This window comes from Pipistrellus hanaki, assembly GCF_964339955.1.
Source record: "Pipistrellus hanaki genome assembly, chromosome: 3".
Classification (NCBI taxonomy): Eukaryota; Metazoa; Chordata; class Mammalia; order Chiroptera; family Vespertilionidae; genus Pipistrellus; species Pipistrellus hanaki.
The window spans coordinates 154,518,673-154,524,454 of record NC_140505.1 but is presented as its reverse complement, the minus strand read 5'-3'; the positions used below and the strand labels follow the sequence as shown (position 1 = coordinate 154,524,454).

At 41.4% G+C, this 5,782-nt stretch overlaps 1 pseudogene across 1 annotated transcript; it reads right to left on the bottom strand.

The window, feature by feature from the left end:
• Nucleotides 1–283: 283 nt before the first annotated feature.
• Nucleotides 284–1,399, bottom strand: LOC311619741 (neurofilament light polypeptide-like; annotated as a pseudogene). Its single transcript has one exon. The product of its transcript is annotated as a neurofilament light polypeptide-like (transcript).
• Between the last annotated feature and the right edge of the window lie 4,383 nt (nucleotides 1,400–5,782).

Genomic DNA, 5,782 nt, shown 5'->3' with positions numbered 1-5,782 from the left:
TCCATCTGTTTTTATTGTAAACATCTGAATTATTCACATTGTCACAGATCCTGAACTCATAAGCATGGACCATGCACAGGCTGGCAGCAAGCCAGGAAGCCACTCTGCAAGCAAACAGATACTTTGCATATGGAGAAAAGCCATAGCACAACATTTAATGTCTAACCTGAGTCACCTCAGAATGTTATATATATTGACTTCTTAATTCATATAGTATCAGGAACTCAACTGCCTGGCTGGTGATGGGGTTGACCTGGTTTCAGGAGGATTATTCCTGAAATAATTAATCTTTCTTCTTGGTTGCTTGCTTCTCCCCAGCACCTTCATCTTTCTTCTTGTCCTCAGCTTCTTGGGCATCTTCTCCTTCACCTTCACCTCCTTCTTCCTCTTTTGCATCCTCAAATTCTTCCTTAGCATCTTCTTCCTCTTCCTCTCCTTTCTATTCCTCAGCCACTTCCTTCTTCTCCTCTTCAGTTTCTCCTTCAGAGGGGGTTCATCCTTAGCTTCCTCGGCTTTTGCAGCCTCAATGGTCTCCTCCACCTCGATCTGCTCCTCCTGGACATGCTGATGTATTAAGAAGGGAAGGAGTGAGTGGACATCAAGTAGGAGCTGGTCTATAAACCACCATAGGCAGATCAACCTGGGAACTCTGGGAGTAGCCGCTGGCTATGCTTCCCACACTGGTGAAACTGAGCTGGGCCTCCTCACCTTCCAAGAGTTTCCTGTAAGCTGCAATGTCAATGTCCCAAACCATCTTCACATTGAGGAGGTCCTAGTATTCTTTTAAATATCATGCCATTTCACTCTCTGTAGTTCTCAACTCATTTTCTAATTTGTTGATTGTGTCCTGCAGAGTACTGAAACCAGAGTTCTGCTTATCCTCCACCTCTTGCAGTTGCTTTCCTATGCTTCGTTCATGCCCTGACTTGCTTAGATCTCCAGGTCTTGGCCTTGAGCAGACGTAGGCTCTCAGACACCTCGTCCCTGGAGGCGCTTTTGGTCAGCAAGGTGAAACAGCTCTTGTACCATTCTTCGGCATTCTGCATGTTCTTGGCAGCCAGCTTCTTGTACTGGGAGCAGATGTCCTTGAGCAGCAGAGGTCGGACTTAGAGAATATGTCCATCTCCACAGAGATCTGAGCATACTCGATTTGTGCCTGGAGCTTGGTAATCTCTTCATGCACCTTCTTCAGAAAGGCGATTTCATCCATCAGGCTGTCCATGTGCTTTTCAAGCTCAGCGCCAGCAAGAGCTGCCTCCTCTGCACCTTTGTGTGCCTCCATCAGCCAGCCCTCGGTATCCTCATGGTTCAGCACCTCTTCCTGGTAGCGTGCCTGCAGGTTGCTCCCACTCCCTTCCAAGCTCTGGTGCCTCCTAACTGCCCACTGCCCTCTCCTCATCAGGGACAGGGTGCAGTGAGGCAGGGCACAGGCATCCCATTTTCATTAAAATGTTCAACCCCTGCCTGCTTCACCTGTGTCCATAGACAGCCTGGGACAGACAGTGATCCCAGAGACCCTGGCCACCCCTGCCTGCCCGGGTCCCTGATCTAGGCCTAGACCCCCCCAGGCAGTGTCAGGCACTGCCTGCCCTGCCTGCATATGCAAATTTACCTGCCATCTTTGTTGGGTTAATTTGCATATCATTCTTGATTGGCTGGTGGGCGTAGCGGAGGTATGGTCAATTAGTATCTATCTCTTTTATTAGTGTAGATTATTATAACTCACAATACTCCACAAGTTAAACCACCAAGACCTCTAGAATGAAAGGTGAGGGTGAGGATTTAGAATGGATAATGGGGGAGTTAAGACAATGAGTACCAATTATAGCATTAAGAATAACCACACAAATGAAAGCTGTTGTTTATCCTACACATATTCCACTGCCTCTCTCTTATGAGAACCCCTGTAATTGCAGTTAGTGCTCACCCAGAAAATCTAGAATTATTTATCCATCCTAGATCTTTAACTTAATTACACCTGCAAAACCTCTTTTTCAAGATAGGTAGCATTAACAGTTTCCAGGGATATCTTTGGGGCCATAGTTCAACCTACTTCAAGGGGCAAACCAGCTGAGTAGGCTCTTGACAATAAGAATATCCAGATATCTGTCAGACTCTCTTACATCACTTTCAAGTCTAGAATTCTATAAAAATTGGTATTCTTTGAGTTAGATATTATAAGGACAATATAACTGTTTTTGTTATCATAGTTATTATTGTTTGGGGGATAATTTGAAAACTTTAACAACAAAATTTATTGTTAAAATCTGAAGTAAGGAAAATAAATAAGAGAAGATGGAAATAAAAATGTAGACACCGAGAATAAGAAAGATAATACAGAATCAGGGGAGTAAGAAAAAGAAGACACAGGTAATACAGAAAATTATTTATACAATAAACTGAGGACTAAAGTTTCTTAAGATGGTACCTGTGAATACATTGTCTCCCTGTGGAAAGTCTTAAAATCATCACCTCAGTGAATACTAAGTAGCTGGGCAAATTGAATCTCCATGTTATGCCGGGGGACCATAAACAGTCTACAGATCACAATTAGGCCACTTACAAGGAAGGCTCAGTTTTCTATGATCACACAGAGCAAATAACAAATTATGTAAGAGGTTTTCTTAATACAGGAATCCAAAGGAAAAATCTCTCCCTATCTGCCTGTTAATCTCTATCTCTTTGTGTGTCTGTCTATCTCTAGCTTTTGTTATACCATTGACTATATGAAAGAACATTTGCAAGAGATCACATGGCCCCAGTTGCTGGCCCAGATCCTCTCTCAGGGCCCAGTAAACTGGAAGAGCAAATTTTGCAAGTGCTCATCTGAGTAGACTCCTAACCCTTATTGTCACAGCTCCAGAAGTACCTTGCTTCCTCGCAGAGTGCAGTTCTGACATTAGATCGTTAGGGGAATATTAGAGCTAACAATTCAGAAAATACGCCTGGTGAGATGGTTATTAAATAAAATATTACTCATTAGGTTGCTTTAATCACTCCCATTATGTGGCAAGTAGGAACTGAAAATGGTTTAAACCATAAATCTGTTTAATATAATTTGTAAAATAAAAGCATCAAATTTCATTCCTCATTACAGTAAGCATTTTGGTGCAAAGCTTTGGGGTGAGTACTGGGCCAATCAACAAAGGAGAGGCCACACCCTGGCGTTGCTTAAATTTTACCAGAAATTAAAAAACACACTGGTATACAACAACCACTGGTATCCAGAACTACCACTCCAGAACTCTCACCTCCCCCACTCCTGTGCCTACACTTCTAAATGTGCAAATGAGGGAAATAATGGGACAGTTTCTAATATCTCTTTCACCTCAAAGATAAAATGATTTTGTTCTATACATAAACCAAATGCTGTAAATTAATCAGGAAAGACGTGGTAGAAATAACGGTAGCTAACTTTTGTTGGGTTTTTATTTTATGCCAGGCATGGAGCTAAAAATCTTCACAGGCTTTGAACAATTTAAGCCTCACAACAACTATTTAGAACAGGTATTATTATTATATTCTGTTGTCAATGAAAGAATGTCCAGCCTAAGAAAAAGTCTTAAAATAGTTTATTTGAGCCAAACTGATGACAGTTGCCCAGAAGCAAAATCTCAACAGATTGAGAAAATGTTATGCGGAGTGGAGGTTTTGCTGCTTACTTTATGCATTAGAATCAATGGAGAGATGTAAGTGTTGTATCGCAAATCAGCGAGCTGGATAAGATGACTTAATGAGCCAATTAGTTAGAAGTCATCTTTTTTGTGCTCAGGTTCAGAGCAGTTTACCGCTATCAAATTCTGAACAAACACAGGAGGAAATATTTCCTTTTTATATTCTTCTAATTTTTTGTGTAAGTTATTTGTGTAGACAGCTTATAACCTTGAGTATATATCATATCTATAAAGATACCTGTAACCTTAAGGATCGTATCTATACAGGCACCTGGCATCAATGTCAGTGTATCAGATGGCTAGCTTACAAGGATAGACAATTTAATTTATCTTTTCGATTCAAGAAAAAAAAAAAAAAAAAGCCAAAACCGGTTTCGCTCAGTGGTGGAGCATCAGTCTGTGGACTGAAGGGTCCCGGGTTTGATTCCGGTCAAGGGCATGTGCCTTGGTTGCAGGCACATCCCAGTGGGGGGTGTGCAAGAGGCAGCTGGTCGATGTTTCTCTCTCATCAACGTTTCTAGCTCTCTATCTCTCTCCCTTCCTCTCTGTAAAAAATCAATAAAATATATTTTTTAAAAAGTTATTTTACAGTCTAAAAATAACAGAGTTGACCTACAGAATAAGAGACTGTCTAAGAATAACAAAGTAGTTCAAACAGCAGTTTCAAACAGCAGTTTTCCAAAGGAGGGATTACTATGCTTCATAAGGAGGGTTGCATGAAATTCATTGTTGGTAGATTAGAGAATCGAGAGAAAGCAAATCAGGAACATCTCTAGAATTGGATAAATAGCAAAACAAAGATACTTGCACTTTTCTTACATTGGTGGGTGCAAGATAATTAACATTCCCAGCACATAGAGATGGTATGTGAGCAACAAGAACAATGAAGCGTTCTGTGGTCTCCTGCTCTGGCCACATGCAGTTGTGCCTTCAAGGAGTCTGGGGAAAACACTACTCTGACACTTCAAAGATATGTTATTTTAGAAGCACAAAGACAATAGACAATTTCAAAGGCCTTTGTCAAGGAGGCTCCAGGCCTAGACTGTAGCTACCCACCATGAGCCACTTTTAGTTAGAGATGTTTTTGTTCATAGCACTCCGTGTGGTTACTTTTGGTCTCTGGGTATGTCAGGCATCTCCTGAGCATGTCAGGTGTAGTGTGTGGCCCCTTTTTCATCCACATCTTTTAGAAATGGGAAAAAACAAATTAGTAATAGGTTTTAGACATTCACAGCTAGAGTGGTGGGGTCACATATGTGGTTATTCAAGTGGGAATTAAAGGTAAACAAACTGGTAGAAAACTTAGGAACAATGTATTTCTTATAAGTGTGGGAGATATCCACCTCCTAAATTGATCGCAGAATTATTTATTTTGACTCCATCTCCATGGGCAAGACCCTAATTTAAGCCCTCATCATCTTCCACCAGGATGCTTGCACAGGCTCCGACAGACCATACCACAGCTTCCCTTGGCCCACCCAGCCCCAATCCAGCATGATCTTTCCAAAACTCTCATCTGATGTTGCCTTTCCTCAATAAATATTTGCTGACTTAATCTATGAAACTTATAGAACATTGATGTTAAAAATTAAGAATTGATTATTGGTGAAAAGAAAGTAGTGATGGTCCCCAAGGCAGGTAGAAGAATTGGGACTGAAATAATAAAACAAAGGGAACCTCTGCAGATCCCAAGCCCAGGAAAAGGTGTGAGAAAATCCATTTGAGGAACTCCGTTCCCCCCGTGGGTAAGGAACACACTGAAGGAAAGAAAGAAAGACCAGTCGTGGAGCTGTGGGACAGCAGCCATGACACCATAATGCCGCAACCTTTTGCAGCAAGGATTCAGAATCTGGAAAAGGAGCCACGTGCGAACAGATATACTAGATAATATAAATTTGGAAGGTGGAGGCCCTTCTCTAGTGGAATGGTTCCCTGGATTTCTGGACCCATAGCTTTTTATTTAGTAGAATATATATTTGCCCTTTACCAAAGCAAACTGTAATTTCAATGGTAAGGTTTGGTAAACAGTAAAGGATTATCAGATTAGGGTATTGCCTTAAGCCAGCAGCAGAGTAATACAATGCTGATTCTCAGCCTTTGCTGATTTA